General features: G+C 34.9%; 1 long non-coding RNA gene across 3 annotated transcripts in view; it reads left to right on the top strand.

Annotated features, from left to right (window-relative positions):
* Positions 1-25,145, top strand: part of LOC109437798 (uncharacterized) — an 801,312-nt gene that overhangs the window by 764,624 nt on the left and 11,543 nt on the right. The window contains exons 9-11 of one of the 3 annotated variants that reach the window (XR_012496361.1): positions 343-585; positions 10,561-10,636; positions 12,864-13,014. This is a non-coding gene — a long non-coding RNA (uncharacterized LOC109437798). Of the gene's footprint in view, positions 1-342; positions 586-10,557; positions 10,637-12,863; positions 13,015-25,145 lie in introns of all 3 variants that reach the window. The other 2 variants (XR_012496360.1, XR_012496362.1) reach the window with 2 other exon arrangements.

Genomic DNA, 25,145 nt, shown 5'->3' on the forward strand with positions numbered 1-25,145 from the left:
GCTGTGATGCACCCCTCATTACCAGCATTCGTGGCCCTGCTCTGCCCTCCTCCTGCCCTTGCTATGTTTTCCTGGCTTCTCACCAGTTTGGTGTTTGGGATCATCTGATTTAGAACACTAATGCCACTACATGTCTCTGAAGAGGCTGGCACTTGTCTCCATAAACTCACCTTTTTCATTCTCTGCAGAAATGAGAGGACTGGTTAGAATGACCTGCCCTCTTGGCTCACACAGGTTTCCATTTTCTATAGTAATGTTAATTTTCAGAAAAGAAAGTGTCAATGCTATTTCCTTTTTTTCATTGGTCCAAAACTCTAATGTGTCCTGTAATCTAACTCATAGGTCTCTCTGAAGCTAACATGGCTAATGTATCTGGGAAACACTCCACTTTGTCCAGGCATCAACTAGTTAGATTCCACCAGCACATACAAGGGCCACCTGCATCCATTCAGAACAAGCCAACACTCGAACAAGGGAGTTTTCTCAGAGGAAATGTAATGCACCCTTCTGCTTTGCCTCTGAATGCTGGAAGTCTCAGGGGATGGACCATAGGCTCACCATGCCTTCAGTATTTGAACTCTAAAGGTGAATCTCCTATCTGATTGTCTCATGCATCAGTGTATTATTTGAGGCTCCATCTTGCTCTTAATTACTGGGTTTTGTGCTGTTCTCTCATTGTTTCAAAGGTTGATGTCACCTCCCTACATTGAGAGACCGTGCCATTAAAGCGTAGGTCTTATGCTGAATGCTTCTTTTGAACGCTTGGGAGCTTCCAGCACAGCCCTGGGTATATTTGACACACTGACAACAGAGGTGCTGACTTCAGTGGAAATGCAATTTGCATTTTTAGGCTCCTTCTCCCAAGCTACTGACACTTATTTGAAAAATGTTTTCAAAATGTTTACATTTGTATGAGATCTATATAGCCATATTGTTATGGACTGAATTATGTCCCCCCAAAATTCATTAAGTTGAAGTCCTAACCCTGATATGACTGTATTAGGAGATAGGATCTTTAAGGAGGTAAATAAGATTAAATGAGATTATAAGGGTGGAATTCTAATCCAATAGGACTGGTGTCTTCATAAAGAGAGGGAGAGACACCAGGAATCTCTTTCTGTGCACATGCACAGAGGAAATGCCATGTGAGGACACAGTGAGAAGCTGGCTGTTTTCAAACCAATAAGAGAAGCCTCAGCAGAAACCAACTCTGCTGGTAACTTGCTCTTGAACTTCCAGGCTCCAGAACTGTGAGAAGATAAATTTCTGTTGTTTAAGCCATCCAGTCTATGATATCTTGTTATGCCAGCCTGAGCAGAATAATGCACACATCTACCCATTTTACAAAAGATTCAGAGAGAAGAAGGGGCACACCTTGACACAGCTGGGGGCAAAATACTTATCTGCACTCACTTTGGGCTCATTTCATTTTCTAATGTTGCAGTTGGTAAGTATATAAAATGCTGGGAGAGAATGGAACGGAATTGGAGTGTACAATAAAATATCGATATTAAACCATACGGGGTTTCTTCTGTTATCTTGTGCTTTGCTTGCTAATTTATCTGAGGTACAATAGAGTTACTAACCTGTTGACCAGCACATAGTGGGATGAGAAGGCTGGTGGCTTCCTCTGGAAGTCATATAGCTTAGCAAATCTCAAAATCAACTGCAAGAGAAAGTTGTCCATGAGGCTAGTGTAAGAGAGCCCCCTCTAAAGAGAGATTTTGTTTTGTTTCTCCCAGACAATGCATGTGTATATAACTTGGACAGTTGTTCAGAATTTTCTCTCATAAAAAAAAGGGGGACTGATAGCTTTTAATACAACAGATTGACAATATGGAAAATAAAATTAGTCTTCCATATTAAGAAAATTTTCAGCTGGATCAAAGACTTAAATGTAAAAATAAACTATAAAAATGATGAAAGAAAATTTAAGTGAATGTATAGCTTTGAAGTAGGTCTTTCCAAATATTAAATGGAAGATGTACATTATTTTTTAAAATGTGCATTTTTACTTCATAAAAATCAATATCTGAATAACAAAACAACAAACCAGTTAAAAATATCATGAACAAAATGTTCTAAGAACTATATTTGCAAATATGTAGCCAACAAAGTGTTAAGATACTTAATATGTGAACAGTTCTTCCTAATTAATAAGAAAAAGACAAATTTTGCAAGAATATAGTGGCAAACAAATGTGAACACACAGTTCATAAAATAAGAACTTTAAGTGACAAACATAGTTTTTAACTCTCTATGAGTCAAATAAATGCACTTAAAACAATAAAAATAATTGTTTTATATCAGAGCATATGAGTAATCATTTTTTGTTTATTTGCTTTTTAAAAACGATAACATACAGATTGGCAAATGTGTTTCCTCACTTTTATAAAGTGCTGCTGAGAAGGTAAATCAAAAAACATTTCTTAGGGGACATTCTTAGGGGACATTTAGCAACTTATTAAAAGCCTAAAAATCTATTATCCTTTCACTTGACAATTCTGCCACTAGAAATATGTCCTAAAGAAAAGATTGAACAAGTAGGCATGTACACAGAAAGATTCATCACAGGGTTATCTATAATGTATAACTATTGGGGAAATCTAAATATTCAACAGTAGGGCACTGGCTAAATAATCATACATATGCCTAATAGAATAGCCATTAAAATGATGATGAAGATATTACAGATTTGTCAACATGCAAAGACATTCATGCTATATTGATAGGTGAACAAAACAACCTACAACATATATATATATATATATATATATATATATATATATATATATATATATTTTTTTTTTTTTATATACACATATATGTATGTATGTATATATGTATATATGTGTGTATATATAAATATATATATATATAAAATACCTGCCAAAAATGTATATACATTTTAAGAAAGGAAAAATCTATTAAAATTGTAATATTCAACATATACTGATAACAAAAGATGAGTACAAGTCACGTTTGACTTCTGCGATTACAAGAGGTGCTCAAAGTGGTTACCATCAGTGTCCAGACACTTCTGATTATGGCGAACTACTGCTTGAGCAACGTTGACCGAAGTGTCTACTTGTAGACATTTTTTTTGGCACCCCTGGTATATATAGTGTGTACGTACAAAAATTCTGGAAGAAATTACAAGTTAACAGCTTAACATGGGTTAGCTCTCTGTCTATGAGTTTAGATTATGTTATTTATTTATTTTTTATTTTTATTCATCTGTAGTCTCTAATTTTCTAACACTAATCCTGCTTTTCTTACAAAACAGCCACTATGAAGAAGATAAAAGGATAGAGGATATAACTGGAGAAATAATTTTTGGAAATGGAAGCAATAAGAGAACTTTTACTCTATTGGCTGCTTTCAGTGTTTCTTAAAGTGTGGTCTGAGCATCAGAACCATTGAGAGGCCTTATTAGATGTGCAGACTCTAGAGCCCTACGTCACCTATGAAACATCACCTATTGAATCTGGATCCCTAAGACAGAGCCCAGGTATCCACCAATTTAGCAAGCTCCCTAGGTGATGTTTACGTACTATAAGGGTTGAGAACTATGGCTGCAGGAATCACCTGGATCTTTTAAACCTCCGAGTTACTCAGCAGTGGTCAGTCATATTGAGTGACAATTACATGCTAAGTAGCTTCTAGTATTATAGCTTCCTTATCAATACAATGACTGCTGGATGTCCATTCATGCAACTGAGAGATGCAGCTCAGGGTATCCTGGATGCAGGGCATCCTGGATGCTCTAGCTTGCGCTCTTTCCTTCCTCTCCCCAGAGCTTCCCTTCTCTATGAATTGTAAGTCACCCTGGTATCTAAGTCTCCTTGCCTCAAGTGAATGCTTCAAGGCACTTTCACGTAACAACAAAGTAGACACTATTGTTTGGGAATGAGCTCCAAGAACTGGAGAGAAAGAGTCCACTTAGGAACCCGCCAAGGAGGCAGGTCGAGTAAAAAGAGAGGTGTCCAAAAACCTGAAGCTGTCCCAAGGCTGAGGTACGGTTGGAATGGCTTGAAGGAGAAAGGGTTCTTTTAAAAATCAGCCAGTTATCTAGGGGGGGCGTGAAATGCCAAGACCAAGTTTTCCATAAGTTTAAGCACAGTCTTTCCAGGCTCCTATGATAAAACGATACCCGAAGCGTGCGGTTGGTCCCAAATGCCAGAATGAGTGCCTCAGTCCATCTCTGGCATTTAATTGCTTTCCTAAATTACCAGCAGGTGGTGCAAGAGTTTCCAAGTCCATGAACTTTCCTTTCCCATGGCTTCTGCTCTGGGGAATCTTTGTCAATAGTCTACCCCTCCTTCCTGTGAGTTCTGCTCATAATCCTTACATGGCTCCTCTGTACTGAATAATCACAAGGGAACAAGAAGCATCTTTAACACACATCTTGTACCTTTTAAAATGTGTTAAATATAAATGTAGAATCAAAGAAACATGCATTAATTATAGAACTGTGTTAAGGAAAAGGGGGGAAAATCCCATTACTAGCAAACCCAGCAGAAACACACAGCTTCCTCCTCTTGGCAAAAGAGGAATGAAGAAATTTAGCAGAAACCTTTAGGATTTAATGGCCTTTACCTCCCACTAATAAGACTGTGAATATGGATTTAGGAAAGGGGGGGGTGTCGGGAAGGGGATTAAATTAGTCCAACTGGAAAAATCTAAAGGAAGAATACAGGAGGAGATAAAATTGGCCACTGTCTGAATTGCATTGGTAGCGTCACTGGTTATAGAACTGCGGAAGAATTTTTAATTGGGAATTTCCAGAAGTATAGTTTTGAAATATTTGAGGTCAAGGGGGAGTGGGAAAAGACTGTTTTAAGAAAGCATCAGGCAGTTAGAGGGATGTCCATTAGGGCCTAGGGTCTGTGCTAAGGAAGAGCTGGAAGCAAAAGGGACTAAGGCTTGAGTTTGCTTATAGTGTGATGGAAAATAACATTTTCTAATTGAGATGGAAACTTGGACAAGGTTTCTAGTCAGGGACACTGTAGAGTTTCTGGATCTCAGGCATCTGCAGCAGAGAGCAGAATTAGGGAGTGATAGTGAAGCTGGGACTTGGAACATTCACATATCACATACAAGAATTCAGACATGGAGATAGTTCGCATCATTTCACTATTCCAGTTCATGGATTTAAATGGGGAATCAAACAGATATAAATTTAAAGCAGTTGTGAATATTTGTGTATCTCTGATAATAGCTTGAAAAGGACATTACAATCTTGAACAAACAGAATTCCAAAGAAAAATGATAGAGGTTGACTCAGGAGGCAGAACATAGTTCAGGCTGAATGAATCTGCTTTTTCTAGAATTCTTCCCACTTTCAGGGACCTTTTTCACAGATGCTTTGCAGGGCTGCCTTATTGTTTCTGGAATTGTTAACTATTCTAGAGAGCCAACCTGTAAGGACCGTGAGCAAGACCTTCATATGTTACGTAACCTTGAGCAAGCTATTCAAACATTATGAGCCATTATATTTGAGGCTACAAATGTAGAGTCCCCCAACCATTGTGAAAAATTGGATGTTACTCTGAAAAAAAGACAGTTCAAAGAAATATATCATATACAAATATGGGGAGGGGGGAATGAAATCAATTCTATTACACTCAATTTATTTGCTGAAACCATAATATATACATACACTTGCTTTAAAATGCAACTGGAACATGTTTTGCTGCTTGAAATTAGGGCTTGTTGTGACAATTCAGAATATGCTCATTGTCACTAAAGACGACTGTGGGCACATAATGAAGTAAAATGTGCTAGTTGATAGGTAGGTGAAGGTGACGTATGACAGCTAATGAGACAATAGAATGTGTAATTGGAAAATGTACTACCTTGGTTACTGTGAATTATATCATCATCCATAATGAAGGGACCACGTTTGTACATCAGTAGTTAGTCCTCCAATATATGTTAATATGGAGAGACGTAAATATGGTGAGGGACGTAGGGGCTCAGCAAAGTGTTGACAGACATACGCTAAGAGAAGTATTAAGCCAAAGCAGAGATAAAAGGCCATGTTTCAGTACAAAATGACTCAACTGTCCTAACACCCTCTCCATTTAAGAGTGTCTTTCTAGTTTCATCTAAAATTTTTACTCTTTATCTTGGAGGAAGAGGTATTTCTTCCTCTTGAAAGACTGAATATTACTTGAGAATATTTCTCTTCCATAACACATATTAGCATCTAACAAATTATACAGTTTGTTTATTTTATTTCCTGCCTTTTCCCACTAAGATGTAAATCACAAGAGGCAAAGATCTTTGCCTATTTTTTCGCTGCTGTGTCTCTAGTGCTGAAAACTGTCAAACACATAGTAGGTGCTTAATAAGTAATTTTTATATCTCCCCACTACTAAAGATAAACTTAGGAATTTGTATCATAAAAATAAGAATCCTCCCTGAAAGCTACTGTTCTAACTCCCTCTTTCTCCTTTTTTTCTGTCAGACACCCCTAAAAAGGGTCTGCTCTTGAACAACCTCCCCATTTTTACCACCTAAAGCTATGTTTTATCCATTGCACTTCACTCAAAGAGCATTCTCAAATCTGACTTCCAAGTTCAAAAGGCCTTTTTATAGCCAATACCCTATGCCACATGCAGTCCTGTTGATTACTCCCTTCCTCTTGAAGTTTCCTTTCTCTCTTATCTTCCATGGCTCTGCATTATCTTGTTTCTTTCCTATTTCTTCAAAGGATCTATATCTGTCTCTCCCCCTCTCCATCATAAGCCAAACTGTTGTGTGTTTAATGATGGGTTATATGTGTGTGTGTGGGAGGTGGTGTTTGCTCCTTTTTTATGTCTCCCATTCTTTCTTCTTCTAAGTTCTGCCTCTTTCAGTGGTGGGCACAATAAAAAGGAGTATTTTTTTTTTTTTTTCTTTTTAAATTCTCCACCATTTAAAAAATCTATTTGGAGGGAAATGGCTGATAGTTGATTGTTCATATGGGAGCATACAGTGACTTGATTGCAGCCCTTGTAGGATTTGTACTGTTTGATTAAGAGAATGTGATACCGATACCTCACTTTTTAAAAAATCTCTTGCTAATTCAAGAACAGGAATCCACCCTCTCAACATTGTTAAAATGATATGCCCGAACTCTCAAAGTGTTAGGTAGTCAGACAAGAATTTGCCTGAGTGTACAGTACTACACTGCTATTAAACATGCAAATCAATACATTCTCTTTTGAATGTTTGGTACAATTCAGACATGACGGCATCTGGTTCTGGACTTTTCTTTGTTGGAAGCTTTTTGATTATTACTTCAACATCCTAATTTTGATTAGTCTGTTCAGACTTTCTGTTTCTTTTATATTCAGTCTTGGGAGGTTTTATGTTTCTAGGGATTTATCCATTTCTTCTAAGTTATCCAATTTGTTCACATGATTATTCAAAATAGTCCATTATGATCCTTTTTATTTCTGAGATACCTGTTGAAATGTCTTCTTTTTCATTTCAGATTTTATTTATTTGAGTCTTATTTTATTTTTCCTAGTGTAGCTAAGGGATTGCTGATTTTGTTTATTTTTTCAAAAAACCAACTCTAACCTCTATTGATTTTTCCTATTTTTTTTCTGTTCTCTATTTGATTTATTTGAGCTCTGATATTTATTATTTCCTTCTTTCTGTTAACTTTTCTAGTTCCTGAGGCATAAAGTTGGGTTGTTTGATTGAGATCTTTCTTCCTTTTTATGTAGGCTTTATAGAAAGGTAGCATATGTTGTATCCACATTAAAATAATTTTCTACCACTTCTTACCCTTGCAGAAATCATATAGTAAGGAAAAAAGAATGAAGCTAGATTTGACAATCCTCTGCTTAGAAGAACACATTAATGACTGTAAAACTAGAAATAGAAACTTAGTGCTTATAAGCACTAAGCACCTTTATAAAGGTCTTTGGAAACTAGATAGTGTATAAGGACAGACATTCACAAAGGGGGTTAGAGAAAAAGCCCCACCCAAAGAGAACTTGGACACAATCCTCAATATCAAGGGGGGGCATCTGAGGTTGACTGGGTACAAATACTTCCAATTCCAATATGCACAACTTTTTGCAACATGACATTGGCATGCCTCCGAACCACAAGTAGAATCTACTTTTCTACCCCTTAGAATCTGGGTTCAACATATGACTTGTTTTGTCCAATAAAGTGTGGCAGAAATGACTTTCTGCAAGTTCTGAACCTTTATCATTAAGAGGCCACACAGCTTCCATGTTCACCCTGTTGGAATATTGACCTGAGACTGCCACAGAAGGAAACCAGTCTTGTCTACTGGAGGATGAGAGACCACATGGAGGAAAACCAAAAAAGCTCCAGATAACAGTCAGCACCAACAATATGAGTCCTTTTTACAATGTTCAACACTTTTTACAATGTCCAGTTAAATGCATCCACACGAGTGGATTTAAGCTAAACCAGAAAGGCAGCCATCCATTCAGCAAATTCATTTACTATAAGACAGACTCCATTGCTATTTCAAAATACTAAGTTTGGGGGTTATTTGTTATGCAGCCAAAGACAACTGGTAGATCACAGTAAAACAGAAATATTTATGTTTTGAAGTTAAACGAAAAATCCAAAAGCCCACCTGTGAGCTCTGAAACCCTGTTTCCTAAACACTGAGGGTTTAGAAATTGGATAATTGAATAGAATTTGGATAACTGAATGGAAGAAATGAAGGTTTTAAGGAAGGTAAAACATCCTGTGCACAGACAAGGGGCAAGACATGAAAACAAAAAGGTTCCTACTTTCATGCATTTTTCTTTTCAGAAGAAGTAGTTCTCTGTACCTCTCTCGATCTTCCAAGATTATCTTCTATTGGGGAAATTTTAGTCTGTTTTAGAAGCGTAGGATTAAACTGTAAGTTCTTAGGGGCAGGGAAATAAGGAAATCAACACTCAGTGAGCATTTACTATGTACCAGGAGCTTAATATTAATTAATCTCATTTAATCATCAAAACATTCCTTTGCTATAGGTATTTTTCCCTGCTTCACAGAAGAGGAAACTAAAGCTCAAGGAAGATTAAATAATTTACCCAAGTTCAATGAGCTAGTACATGGTGTTCTTTTGTTTGTTTCTATTCCAAAATCTATACCATTTCTACAACCACAGACTCCCAGATTCTATCGTATTAATTTCACTATCAGCTGTGCTTAATTTATGTTCTAAAACAATCTAGGTACTCAAAAACGTTTCTTTGAGGAAACTTAGAGGAATAACTCTTACATCACAGGAATTCATTAATCTTTTACTCTAGTGTTATTGATAGATAAATAGTTCTTTGTGTGTAACCCACTTCCTTTATGTGTCCATTAACTCACAACTCAGTCATTCATTAATTCATTTTACTAATAGGTATTGAGCACCTTATAAGTACCAGCTATCTAGGCACTAGTAATCCAATAATGACAGCACACACACTCACACACACATTCGTACTCTCAGAGACTCTGACTTCTGAATGGTGAATTTTGGTCCCTTCTGTGTCTTCCTCAGAGATATTGTGGGTGGTGATGTAAGACCATCACATCACCAATTAAGTTGGCTTCTCATTCATTTGTTTCTATCTCTGTATCTCTGCTTGACCTCCTGACAAAACAATAGGAGTAAATAATGTAACAATATAAATATTCAAGTCTCTTTGATCCTCCTCCATGAATAATAACGCAGTGCCCCTTCCCAGATAGGGGAGCAGAATTCACTAACTATTCCTTGTTTATCTTTAGGGGTTACAATGGTTAAAATATAAATTTGCTACCTGTAAAGAAATTGCATGTACTCTAGTTAGAATGTTCTTAAAAATCCAATTATTCTGTAACACATATCAAAGCTCCTGGAACTAAAACTTAACTGAAATGTTCATCTAGGTCAGACCACAGACTCCTGAAGTTTCTATGGCAAGTTTATCAAAAGTTGGAGAGTATCATTTATTCCCAGATGTTTCTAAGGTTCACAACTTCCATCCCCTACCTCCACCCCCCCATTCATCGCCTGAGATTCTTGGCTGAGAGAGCTGTTTGTTTCTTTATTTAGCAAAAATTAGCACAGCTCTGCTTAGCAGAGGGACAAGCTGGAATTTGCAAGTCTCTGTGATATCACCCAGGCAATTGCCAACTTGTCACAGGTGTACATAAAAAAAAAGCAATGGGAAGGAGAAAGCCGTGGACTGGTGTGGACCTGGATGCTGGGACCACATCCAAAATGTCCCACACTTGTTCATACATCTGTGAGGAAAAATCTGCTTTTAGTGATGGGCAGAGGTGGCAGGTGGGTCCAGTTTACAAGACATTTTGAGTCAGCAATTATAAGCAGAGCTGTTGACAGAAAGCTGCTTGATTATTAAGCCTCAAAGAAAAGAATGGCAAGAATAACTTGAAAAAGGAATAAATAAATAATAAAAAAAACAGTGAGTTTTCTGAGAAGCAGATAAAAAAACTGAGAGATTAGTTTTCTTTTTTAAAGCTGCTGAGTTGGTCTCACTTTTTTGCTAAGTCTCTTGATTTTATTTTTATTTTTTTTCTCTTCCCCAGTAGAGTTGAATACCTGACCTGAACGTAAGGGGGTATGCAGAGGCTCAGCTTACCGACAGGTGGACAGGTGGTTGAACAGGTATGGCATTTGTGTTTCAGGTCAGCTTTATATAGGACTTAATTGAATAATATCACCTCTCACTTTTTTTTTCCTTCCCCCTCATTGATGAAGCTGCTTTTGAGAAAAGTGATACTTTGCATATCTGGCTAAGTGCTGTTAACAGCCTCTGCCTGCGGTTTGTTAAAATTAAAAAAAAAAAAAAAAGTGTGATCTTGCCGGAGAAGTAATTTGCTTCTCTCCAACCAATGATGGCTTGTACTTTATGCAAATTGGTATCTAGGGACAACAAATCCCATTTAATACATATGCATAGTTCATATAAAAAAAAAAAGAAAGAAAAGAAAAACTACGTGAGAGAAAAAGGAAAAAAGATAAAGCAACGAGTCAGCAAAAGAACAGGTTCTGAGGAAATTTATTGTCCCAAATTGGACATTTGTAACAGATGATGTGAACAAGTGTTAACTTTGTTTTCAGCAGCTCTTCACGTACATTCACTAGACATCACACAGATTATGTTTTAAGGATCTGAACTGTAATAAAAAAAAGTGTCTATGGGCTTTAGAGTGTTGTGTTCCATATGGTTAGGGAAGTACGGAGTTATTGCGACAAGCATCTTGTGAAGCTCATTACGCGCAGTGGTGTGAGATGCGAATTGCCGCGCATAGCTATAGGGTACGAACATGACATCCCACAGTCAGCAGATAGCAACTGGAAATGAAAGATATGAAGGCACAGAGTACAGCTTCAGGGAACATGTTAGACAAAACATCTGCTGGTATCAGAACACTGCATTATCAGATCATTGTGGCCATGAATTTTTTATAAAGACACTTTTTTTTTTCCAAACCGCAACTTTGAAAGTGACATTTTGTGCAAAGTTTTTGATTGAAGGGTGATGTCAGGAGGAAGTCCGGTGCAGTGATTCATTGTGGAGAAAGCCCACATTGGTGGTCCCAGGAAACTCCTTTTTGCAAACTGGGGCAATGCCCAGTAGCAAAACCCATGCTGGAGTACCTGCTTGTAGGAATGCATAAGCAAGAAAGTTTTCTAAGCAGAAACATGACTGAACAGGTGTGGTGGCCTTTCCTAAGAATCAATGTATGAAGTGGCCCATATTCTAGACATCCAGTTAACATGCTCTTTTCTCATGTGGACAGCATGTCGGTGACCAGCTCCCATTAAGCAAGGAGGCCATATTCCATCAACTCACCTCTTGTGCTCTGCTCGTTATTGGCAGCCATTAACAAGCTATTTCTTGTCCCAAGAAATCATACCATTTCTTCCCAAGAATGCTCTTGTAAGATGTTTGTTCATTGCAGCAAACATGCATGGATGAAAAACTAGTCAAGTTCTGATCCTTGGGGGTGTGTGGTGGTTACATTAGTGCCCCACAGACCTTGGGAGAGGGTGAGATGGTGGCTAGAAGACAGGGAAGGAGTGAGCAGATGGCTCACCTTGAGAAAAGTCATAGGTCCTGACATTTAAGTCCCGTTATAGGATGTCACATACTGCATCTTGGGAGATAATACAAGCATAATAACTTATAGAAGAACCAGCCTATCTGCAGCCACCTTTCTGTTAATGTGGCTCTGAGAAAGGGAATAATTTCACTGATTCAGACCACACCCAAGACATAAGGTGGAAGGAGAAACATATTTCTACTGAAAGATCTAATGCAAAAGAGCAGTAGAGTTCAAAGAAGAGTGGCAGGTCCCTAAAATAGATTCTGGAGAACTTACAAGAAGGGTTTTCCTTTACTGTGCAAACAGTCTTCAATTTAACATACTTTTCAGTAAACCACTGGATTCCTCTTTTAGTCCAGTAGAGTAGTGGCATGCTGGACGAGATCAGAGTGTGAAGCTGGGAAACCCTCAAGAGTCAAAATACATTCATTTATGGCAGTAGATATGCAGGAGCATCTGTAGAAGAATTGGCAATAGTTCCAGGTATGAAAGAGAAATGTAAGAGGTGCTCATGAATGAGGAAACACCAAATACAGATGCCTGTACTTTACAGTTCTACCTCCAAGCTGTTCTCTCATCATCCTCTACATTTTTTTTTTTCCATTTTCTCTTCCTCTTGTTTCCTTCTTCCCCTGAACCCCCTTCTCTTTTAGCAAAGGCCAGGAGGGGAAAAGTGTTCCTTTTTCCCTCATAATTCTTATTCTGTGTTGCTTTATAGGAGAGGTATTGATACAGAGAAATTCCCCCTGAAAAGGACATTTTTTTTCTATTCTTTATGACAGTTTGGATGAACCATCAATAGTACACAAGAGGACCTGAAAACTCATTATTCATCCATTCAACAAATATTTCTTGAGCAGTAGCTACCGTGAATGACCCTTCTGAAAACAACTAAATTGTTTTATATCATCTATACTACTTTTGAAAACATGTGTAAGTAACAACTTAGTAAGTAATACTCAGAACAAAAGAGGGACAAAGAGAGGAACACATACTGAATCTGTCTTTGTCTTGAGAACATTGGCTGTCAAGTAAATTTAGCTTTTGGTTTTCCTGATCTCTGAGGATATAGGGAGACAAAGTGTTGGGGTCACCCTAAGTGGGAAATCTAATATGAGACACTCCTGCATACAACTAAGTGCTCTGAGGGCCACATACCTGCTATAATATAAAACATAAGTAAACATACTACAGTCAGCAGCACACCGCCAGCCCATGATCTCTGACAAAGGAAGGCAAATTAAAGTGCGTATCTGGAAATTCTGCATAGGATAGAGAAGGGGTATCTTCTTTTAAAAGTCATAGCCACAAGCCAGTTATGACACGGTTATATCAATTACAATTCATACTACATGGGGTGTCAAACGTGCACACACACACACACACACACACACACACACACACACACACACAAAGAATTTGGTAAAAATCCTAGGCTGGTGGCTGAAACACAACAGTTTTTCTTTTAGTGAAACTGCAGTATAGGCCTCCAGGAATTCCTAAAAATAACGATTCAAGAAATATGTACAAAATGCACAAGAAAATAAGATACCATGAGTGAGAATCATTAAAACTTGCAGACAACAAAATGAGGTAGAAACTTCAGAAAACAAAGCAAATGTCAAATATAAAGTAAATGTTTGTAATAAATTCTAAGAAAGAAAATAAGAGACTGAAATTATCAAAAAGGTAAAGATTATAAAAATATGAAAGCATATTTAAACAAGAAACAACACATAACTTCTAGAGACAATATATAACTCAATGTATAGGTGAAAAATTTGATTAGACAAGAAAGAAATTTTGTGAGCTGGAAGAAAAGCAAAGAGAGGCAAAATATTTAAAATATTTAAAAAGCTAAATCAACATGGGGGAACAAAAAGTTCTAATACATGCCTTATTAAATTTCAAAAAGGAGGAAGGAAGAAGGGGGCTAAGGTAATATTCGAAAGCATAGTGCTTGAGAATTTTCCAAAACTTATTTTTTAAAAATACCAATTTTCAAATTAATGAATCTAAATGAGTTCTAACCAGGAAAGCAAGTACCTAGACACATGAAACTGCGGAAGCACAAAACACATTAAAGTACCAAGGAAAAAATGAGAACCTTCAATGGTTTAATGAACTGACTGCTAACTTCTCAACAGCAAGAATGAGAGGCAGAGCACAGTGTGATAATATCTTCAATGTGCTCAGAGAGAATAGCTGTCAACCAAGATTGTATGTTGATCAAAGAAATTTTCTTCTTTTCTTTATTGAGATATAATTGAGCTTTATTGAGATATAATTGACATGTAACATTGTGTAAGTTTAGGTGTACAATGTAATGATTTGATATATGTATATATTGTGAAATGATTACCACAATAAAGTTAACACAACCATCAGCTCACACACGTCAAATTTTTGTGTGTGTTGAGAACTATTAAGACCTACTCTCAGCAACTTTCAAATATACAATATAGCAATGCTAACTATAGTCACTAAGCTATACATTATGTCCCTAGAACTTATCTTGTAAGTGGAAGTTTGTACCGTTTGACCACCTTGACTCATTTGTACAGCTCCCCCACCCCATCCCTGGCTCTGTTTCTATGAGTTCAGGTTCTTTTAGGTTCTACATATAAATGAGATCACGTGGTATTTGTCTTTCCCTCTCTGATTTATTTCACTTAGCATATTGCCCTCAAGGTTCATGTGGTCACAAATGGCAGAATTTCCTCTTCTTTATGACTGAATAATATTCCATTGTACATATATACTGCATTTTCTTTATTCTTCTGTAATGAACATTTAGGTTGTTTCCTTGCCTTGGCTGTTGTAAATAATATTGCAATGAACACGGGGATGCAGATATCTCTTCAAGATAGTGATTTCATATATATCCAGACATGGAATTGCTGGATCATATGGTAGTTCTGTTTTGATTTTTTTTTGAGGAACCTCCATACTGTTTTCCATAGTGGATATAACAATTTACATTTCCACCAACAGTATATGAGGGTTTCCTTTTATCCACATCCTTGTCAGCATATTATCACTTCTCTTTTTGATAATAGCCATTCTAATAGGTGTGAGATGACATTTCATTGTAGTTTTAATTTGTATTTCCTTAATGATTAGTGATATTAAACACCTTTTTGTGGACCTGTTATATGTCTTCTTTGGAAAAATACCATGTTTCCCCGGGAAAAATATACTGTGTTTCCCCAAAAATAAGACCTAGCTGGACAATCAGCTCTAATGCGTCTTTTGGAGCAAAAATTAATATAAGACCTCGTCTTTTATATTATATTTTATATTATATTGTATTGTGTTATACTATATTATATTACATTATATTATATTAAAGATCGGGTCTTATAGTAAAATAACACTGGGTCTTATATTAATTTTTGCTCCAAAAGACGTGTTAGAGCTGATTGTCCAGCTAAGTCTTATTTTTGGGAAAACATGGTATCTACTCAAATCTTTTGCCTATTTATTAATCAGATTATGTTTTGTTCTTGCTATTGAGTTGTATGAGTTTATTAAATATTTTATATATTAACTTCTGATTAAATATGTGGTTTGCAAATATTTTTCCCATTCAGTAGATTGCCTTTTCACTTTGTTGATTATTTCTTTTGCTGTGTAGAAATTTGTTAAATTTGATGTAGTCCCACATGTATATTTTTGCTTCTGTTGCTTGTGCTTTGGGTGTCATATCCAAAAAATCATTGCCAAGGCCAATGTCAAGATGTTTCTGTTTCTCTTAAGAGTGTTATGATTTCAGTCTTACATTTAAGTCTTTAATTCATAACAAGTTAATTTTTGTTTATGGTGTAAGGTAAAGATCTGGTTTCATTCTTTTGCATGTCATTATCCCACTTTCCCATACCATTTATTGATGAGACTATCTCTTCCCAATTGAGTATTCTTTGCTTCTTTGTCAAATTTTTGTTGACTATATATTCATGGGCTTATTTTGATTACTATAGTTTTGTAGTATAATTTAAAATCAGGAAGTATGATGCCTCCAGTTTTGTTCTTCTTTCTCAGGATTGCTTTGGCTATTCAGTCTTTTATGGTTTCATATGAATTTTGGGATTGTTTTACTATTTCTGTAAAAAAAAAGTCATTGAAATCTTGATAAGGATTACATTGAATCTATAGATATCTGTGAGTAATCTGGACATTTTAACCATATCAATTCTTCTAATACATGAACACAGGATATCTTTCCATTTTATTTGTGTCTTCAATTTCTTTCATCAATGTTTTATAGGTTGCAGTGTACAGATCTTTTGCCGCCTCAGTTTAATTTATTCCTAAATATTTTATTTTACTTTATTTCTTGTTGTTATTGTTATTAAGGATTGTTTTCTTAATTTCTCTCTCTGAAAGTTCATTGTTATTGTATAGACATGCAACTGATCTTTGTATGTTGATTTTGTATCCTACAACTTTACCGAACGTCTTTATTTCCACAGAAATCTCCTGCAAGCATAATATGAGTCTTTCATATATCTTTTAAAGCTTATTCCTATATTGTTTTTATGGTTTTTGCTACTGTAAATGGGGATTTAATATTTTTCACTCAATTGTCATTTTTACATATGAAACATATATATTCTGAATATTAATGTTGTGCCATTTTATCTACTGAATTATCTTTGTTTGGAGTATATTTCACTGGATTCTTTTGAATTTTTTGTATGTGCAATTATATTATCTTCAAATTTAAATAGTTTACCTCCTCCTTTCCGGTTTTCTGAAGATCATTTATTTTTCTTATTTAATCTGAGTAAAATTACTGAGTAATTTTTCAAGTTTAATGTTAGATAATTGTGAAAACAATGAGCACTCTTTATATTCTTTTATCTTAATAGAGACACTTCTAGTACTTACATGCTAAGGGTAACAATTACATTTGGGCAGAGATAGATAATTTTTTTTATCATTTTAAGGTAATATCAACAAATTTCTATTTTAGTGAATTTTTCTAGGAATGTTGAATTTTATGAAATATCCTTTAGAATCTTTGGAGAAAATCATATGAATTTTTTCCTTATATTTATGAATATGATAAATTATGTAACTAGATTTCTTGATATTAAACACCTTGCTTTCCTGGCATAAGATCCACTTAGTTATAAAATATTACTTTTAATGTTATTCTGTAATCGTTATGGTGAAATTTTATTTAGGATCTTTCCATTGGTATTCATGAAATATCGGTCTATAATTTCCTTTTGTCGTGAAATCGTATTCAATTGTAGGTACTCATGTTGTATTCAGTACATAAGAAGAGTGTGAAAATTTGGAGTTATCCACTCCCTAAAGGTTTTCTTTGTGGACATGTCTGGACCTGGTGTTTTATGGAGAACAGTGACAAGGGGTATATAGGGCATGAACAAATGTGGAAAGACAGACTTTTCATTTTTGTTTTTATTTTTTAACACCTTTGTTGAGACAAAATGTACGTGACATAAAGATCACTCACTTACTGTGTACAATTGAATTCAATATTTACAGAGATGTCAGCAGTCACCATAACCTAATTACCAAACATAATCTAATTATTGAAATTACAGATTTTTCAATAGGACCCCCCTCAAAAAAAATACCCTAACCAATTAGCAGTCACTCCCCTATGCTAACTTTTGCCCCCCCCACTAGTCATAAGCAACCACTAATCTACTTTCTATACCTATAAATATGCATATTCTGAATATTTTTAAAAACTGCTTTTAAAATTTAAAAATACAACACGTGGTGTTTTGTGACTAGATTCTTTCATAATATAATATTTTTGAGCTTCATCTATATTGTAGCATACATTGGTACTTCATTTCTTTGTACTGTCAAATTATATGCCATGTATGGATATACCACATTTTATTTATCCATTCATCAGTTGATGGGCATTTGAGTTGTTTCCACTTTTGACGGTCACAAATAATGCTACTATGAACATTTGTGTACAAGTATTTTTGTGGATATATGTTTTTATTTTTCTTGGGTATACACCTAGGCAGGTGTAGAAAATTTGTGGGGCTTGGTGGAGGTTCTATGGGAATTTTAAAAGTTGAGATCCTTTGAGGAATGGCTAAGGAATTGGGAGCTCTTTAATAACAAAAATATTCTGAGGATACATAGGAAGACATCAGGAGGACTACCTGGGATATACTGTAACTCTATGTTTAACATTTTGAGGAACTCCCTAACTGTTCCTCAAAGCAGCTGCCCCATTTTATACTCTCACCAGCAGTAGATGAGGGTTCCAAGTTTCCCACATCCTCATCAATACTTGTTATTGTCTGTCATTTCTATTAGAACCATTCTGGGGGACATAAAGTGGTATCTCATTGTGGTTTTGATTTGGTATTTCCCTAATGACTAATGATGTTGAGCATCTCTTCATGTGTTTATTGGTCACTCACATATCTTCTTTGAAGAAATGTCTATTCAAATTCTTTGCCCATTTTTTAAATTGGGTTATTTTTCTTTTTCTTTTTGATTTGTAAGTGTCCTTTATATATTCTGTATGCAAGTCCCTTACCAGATATATTATTTACAAATATTTTCTCTCAGTATATAGGTTATTTTTTCATTTTCTTTATGGTTTCCTTTGAAGCAAAGAGATTTTAATTTTGAGGAAGTAACTCTTGTCAACAGTCTTTTTTATCACTTGTGCATTTGATTTCATTTCTAAGAAATCATTGCTTAATCCAACATCACAAAGATTTACGCTTATATTGTCCTCAAAGAGTTTTACAATTTTAGCTGTTATATTTAGGTCTATGATCCACATTGGGTTAGTTTTTATGTATGGCATGATATAGATGTCCAGATTTATTCTTTTGCATGTAGATATCCATTTGTTCCAGAGACAATTTTTTTAAAAAAAAATTTTGTTTATATTTGAACTATGTGAATATGTTCAGAAAAATATTTGGATAAGTGAAGGGAAAATGGGACAATCCTATTCACAGGGCAAAATATAGAGAATAAAGTCCTTATTCTGTCATTATCATGAGAAAATAGATATGGACCTGGTGTTCCAGAAGTAGATGTCATTTCATTCTTTTTTCAAATCCCCCAAACTATCCATTAGAAGGGTTATCTGATAATGTAACTTTTGAAAATAGTTCATAGTATTTCTGTACAATTCAATATTCTATAGTCATTCAGAGAAAGATGTTTCTACATACACAAATGTGGAAAGGCATCACAATACACTGTGATAAAAGTAAGTTGCAGAAAAGTGCTTATATCATGCAAAAATTTCTGTGAAAATATAGATAATATATGCGTATAAATATATAGAACATTTCTGTAAAAATTTATCCAGAATGATCAATAAACTGGCAAAACCCATAACCTGGACAGTAAGTATCTAGGAAGTCAAAAGATAGACGAAAACTTACTTTTCGTTCAATGCCATTTTGTATCTTGTGAGTTTTGAACAATATGTATGACTTACACATTTAAAACTTAATATAAGTTAATAAAATTGGCTTATTAAATTTATTTAATTTTAAGAGGGAACATCTTTCCCAAGTTTTCTCTGAGATATGCACTGTAGAACTCTAAAATTTTCTTATTAAGTGACATGACTATACAAATGATTCAGAAAAACTTATCAATTTAAATTTCCTGAACATTTTGACACTGCAGCCAGAACCCAGCTAGTACTGTGAAACATTAAAAAAATATCAAAGACAACATATACCCTTCTTAAAGGGAACTTGGTGCATTAGCACACACTTGTTCACAAGTCTCAGAACATTTGAACAAAAATACTCACGTTGCATTTTAAGAGAGGTATAACTTTACACGGCGGGTAGCAAACTCAAAAAGGCCAAGGAGTCATAAAATCATATTCTTCATCAAGAACACATTAAAGAAAGCTATGGGCTTTAGTGAAGGGAAGAAACAGATATTTGAGGCAGCAATTTTCAACATTCTTTTGAGGCTAATGCCAGAGGGCAAAACCATTCATTCCCAATAGTATGCTTCTCATCTATCTCTATCCTTTCACCAACTGGTCTAATGGACCCACTGATCTTGTCCAGCATGACATCCCCTCATGCTGTCAAACCAGTAGAAAGATGGTGTCTAAATGGTCCCTTGAACATGACCACTTCACATGATGCCTCTGTTACTTTTCCAAAAGAAAAAGAAAAATAATAATAAAATTATTTATATATATATATTACAATGCCTTGACTGCTCCAGGAGTTTTATTGTCTGACTTATTGTACATTAAGGACCACTATTTGTTACTTTGGATTTTATAGCTTATTAAAAATAAAGATAAAAGGATAACAAACCAAGATGGAGAAACAGATAAATGCTGTGCTTGCCTCATCCCATGAACACATCACAATTACTACTAAATGATAAAATAATCAACCTGGAGAACTAGCTGAAGTCTAGCTGAACAGAAGTTTTATAATTAAAGATATAAAGAAGAAACCACATTGAGACTGGTAGGAGGGGGCAGAGACACAAAAATACAATCATAGATACAAAGAACACTTTGATGGTTGCGAGATGGGAACGGGGCTAAGGGGGTGGGTAAAAATTGGAACAGATTAAGAAATACAAATTGGTTGTTACAAAGTAGTCATGGGTATATAGGGTATAGCACAAGGAATACTGTCAATAATATTGTAATAACTATGTATGGTGTCAGATGGGTACTAGACTTATTGGGTGATAGATGGGAGGGATGTTGGAGAACAAGGTGAAAAACATGAGGGCATTGAGAAATACAAATTGGTAGTTGTAAAACAGTCATGGGGATGTGAAGTAAAGCATAGGGAATATAGTCAATAATATGGTAATAGACATGTATAGCGCTAGGTGGGTACTAGACTAGTTAGGGTAGTCACTTCGTAAATTACACAAATGTCTAACCACTATGCTGCACACCTGAAATTAATACAAAGTAATATTGAATATTAACTTAATTGAAAATTTTAAAAGGGGGCTGAAAGGTTAAGGGAAATAAGAGGTTCAAATTTCCAGGTATAAAACAAGTAATGGAGATATAATGTACAGAATAGGAGAATATAGTCAATAATATTGTGATAGCGTGATATGGTGTCAGATGGTTGCTGGACTTATGGTGATCACTTCTTTAGGTATATAAATGTTGAATAACTATGCTGTATATGTGAAACTGATATAATGTTGTATGTTAGCTACATTTTTAATAAAAATCTAAAAAAATAAATAAAGATAAAAACTTGGTGGGAATGAAGCATGCTTGACTGTAAAAGTTCAGTTGCTCTTGTTTTAGACATTCTTCTGTCTTGTTATCAATTTGCTCCAAAGTCCAAAAATGTTCATACATCACAGTGGATACTTAATAACAAAGGGCTAATTCCTTTCAGTTGGGAGTCTGAGCTCCTCAACTGCAGAGTGTGTAAACATAGGCATGTTAGTTTTAAAGAATCAAAGAAATTTACAAACGAAGTTACCTGTTGATTAAGTTCCATGATTGGGAACAAAGAAAGGGCCTCTTTACATATTATTTATCCCATTGCTGAGTCTGTCCATCTACAGGCTGTGATTGATGATGTCACCAAAACAAAGGAGTGCATTTAGCCTAATAAACCAAGTTGAAGAGACATTGAAAGGCTGGAATTATGTATGGCAGAAGATAATTATGCAAGCTAAATGATTCTTTAATTAATAATGAGATCCATCTAAAGAGAAAGACTCGCATGATGGAAAGCTTTGTGATTTACGCTGTATGTGTCCATATGTGTCTGCAGTGTATATATTTTAGGATATAAATGATATATGCACAGTGTGCGTACATGCTGTGGCATCTGAATCTACATGCTTATTGTCTGAGCTCATGACTCATTCACACACTGGGTGGGTGAGGAAATTACTAGAATGTAAGGATTGTCTCTTAAAAGATAGAAAGCATTGCCTGGTTCCTGAAGCCGTTTGGTTTAGTTATTAGGGAAAAAAATGAATATCATTGATTTCTAATCTGTGTTCCCTTATTTTCAAAATATGAGTAGTTGCTTTATACTGGCCAAATATATATATATATTTTAAACATTAAATCAAAACATGGAAGTGTATAAATTTCTTCATGTATGTAAGACCATACCAATATACGAGTATTAATATCAATATAAATGCATAAACTGACAAAATACTACTTATTCCACTTTTCATGATTCCCAGTCTCTGGAGGAACAAGTGCTTTAACTAACTTATTACACTTGCTTCCAGATTTTAGGTCTTTCAGATCATTTTTGGTTTTCAAACTTTGTTTCATGGAACTCATGTGTTTAATACAACTCTTCCTCCTCTCTTTTTCCCTCCTCTTAGAAGCTACCAAGGGTGGAAGGTGAAGGAAACAAGGAGACAGAGCTCTAACCCAAAGAGTTATATCCTTATTTGTGAGGCGGGTTTATTTTCTGTATTTGTTTAAACAAAGTGTTCATTGTTATAAATGGTTTTAAAACCACCATTAAGAAAATCTGAAACAAAATTAAAGTTAGTTTCTTATATCATATACAAAAAAATTTCACATAAAACTCATGCTATGGAAGTACAAGAAAGAAAATTTTGGATAATTTGAAAAATAGTTTAGAGTTATTGAAATAAAGCCTATATAAGAAAAAAATTGGCAGATTCAAAAATATATTGAATTTCTATATAAACCAAAATAATGTTTTAAAAAGTTAAAAAAGAAAATACCACACTAAGAAGAAATATTTTTTTACATTCTTAACAGGACAGATTACTGATCATTGTAATAAGGACTTCTTAATTGAATAATAAACATATATTCGAGAGCAAGTGAACTAGATTGAAAAGAACCAAAGATAGTAGCATGAGCATCATCAAGAATGTGCATGGTAAATAAACATAAGATATTAAACTAACTAGTAACCAGGTAACATACACTTTTTAAAAATACATATTGTTTTATCCTGTCAGGTTCAAAAAAATATAAAGCAAATCTGCTAATGTCAAGTGTCCATGAGCTTGTGGGAAAACAAACAATATTTAGGGCCTTTGTGGATATATGCATATGAGTGCAAACCGTCTTTTGGAAGACAATATGGCAATATATTTTTATTGTTGAAATAATGCATGTGCATTTATTTAGCAATTCCACGTCTAGTAATAGATCTCAGAAATATATCTATATGTCATTCATTTATTTATTTGTATATTTACGCATCATTTTTGTCTTAATTTTAAAACATTTCTGCAAATTCTTCAACACTTCTTCCTTCAAAAAGTGAAATCTAATGACTCTCCCCTTGAATAATGGCCAGACTTTGTAACTGTCTTCTAAACAAAAATATCAGGTAGTAAGGGGAATGATATCAGGGAGATTGCAGAATAGGAATTCTCAGCACTTGACACCAACAAAAATGCTAATTTAACAACAATACATATGGACTCAAATACCTTTATGAGGTTTCTAGAATCTAGTTAAAAAGTTGCTAGACCCTGAAAGAGCACAAAACTTACAACAGCTGCATTAAAATTGATAAGAAGAGCAGTTTCACTTTATTAGGATCATCCCCCTCCCCAAGCCATGACAGGCCCACAGCTAACGTACTGAATGGCAAAAAGCTAAAAGCTTTTTCTCTAAGATCAAGAACAGGACAAGTATGCCTGTTTTCACCACTTTTAGTCAACATAGTACTGAAGTTCTAGCCAGAGTAATTAGGCAGGAAAAAGACACAAAAATAGAAAAAGGAAGAAGTAAAATTATATCTGTTTGCAGATGACGTGATATTATATAGAGAAAACCCCAAAGACTCCACTAAAAACCTGTTAGATCTAATACATAAATGCAGTAAAGCTGCAGAATACAAAATCAATTTACGAAAGTTAGTTGCATTTCTATCACTAACAATAAACTATCTAGAAGAGAAATTAAGAAAACAATCTTTTATAGCAGTATCAAAAACTATAAAATACTATAGAATAAACTTAACTAAGATGGTGAAAGACCTGTACATTGAAAACTATAAAAATATTGACGAAAGAAATGAAAGAAGACACAAATAAATGGAAAGACATCCTATATTCATGAACTGGAAGACTAAATATTGTTTAAATAGCTATACTACCCAAGGCAATCTACAGATTCGATGCTATCCCCATCAAAATCTCAATGGTATTTTTTATAGATACAGAAGAAAACAATCATATGATTCATATGGAACCAAAAAATCCAAAGTAGCCGAAGTGAGCTTGAATAAGAACAAAACTGGAGGCATCATGCCACCAGATTTCAAAATATATAGCAAAGCTACAATAATTAAAACGATATGGTATTGACATAAAGACAGACATACAGACCAGTAGAACAGAATAAAGATCCCAGAAATAAACACACACATGTGTTCAACTGATCTTTGACAAGGGTGACAAAAATACACAATGGGGAAAGAATAGAATCTTCAACAAATAATGTTGGCAAAACTGGATATCCACATGCAAAAGAATGACCCTGATTTTACACCATATTCAAAAAAATCAATTCAAAATGGATTTGAGTCTTACACCTAAGATCTGACTCTATAAAACTCTAGAAGAAAAAACAAATAGAAAGCTCCTTGACACTGGTCTTGGCAATGATTTCTTGGATATGACACCAAAAAGACAGGCTTGATTGCCTGTGCAAAAATAGACAGGTGGAACTACATCAAACTAAAAAGCTTCTGCACAGCAAAGGAAACAATTAAGAGTGAGAAGACAACCTAGAGAATGGAAGAGAATAATCACAAATCACATATGCAAAAAGGAGTTCACATCCAAAATATGTAAGCAATTTCTACAACTCAATAGCAATAAATAAATAAATAAATAAATAAATAAATAAATAAATAACCTAATTAGAAATGAGCAAAGGACTTGAATAGATATCTCTCTAAAGAAGACTAATCATCAGAGAACTGCAAATTAAAACCACAATGAGCTATCACCTCACACCTGTTAGAATGGCTACTATAAAAAAAAATAAGTAGGTAACAAGTGTAGAGAAAAGGGAAACTTTACACACCCTTGGAGGGGAATGTAGA

This window comes from Rhinolophus sinicus, linkage group LG05 (genome assembly GCF_036562045.2).
Source record: "Rhinolophus sinicus isolate RSC01 linkage group LG05, ASM3656204v1, whole genome shotgun sequence".
NCBI lineage: Eukaryota > Metazoa > Chordata > Mammalia > Chiroptera > Rhinolophidae > Rhinolophus > Rhinolophus sinicus.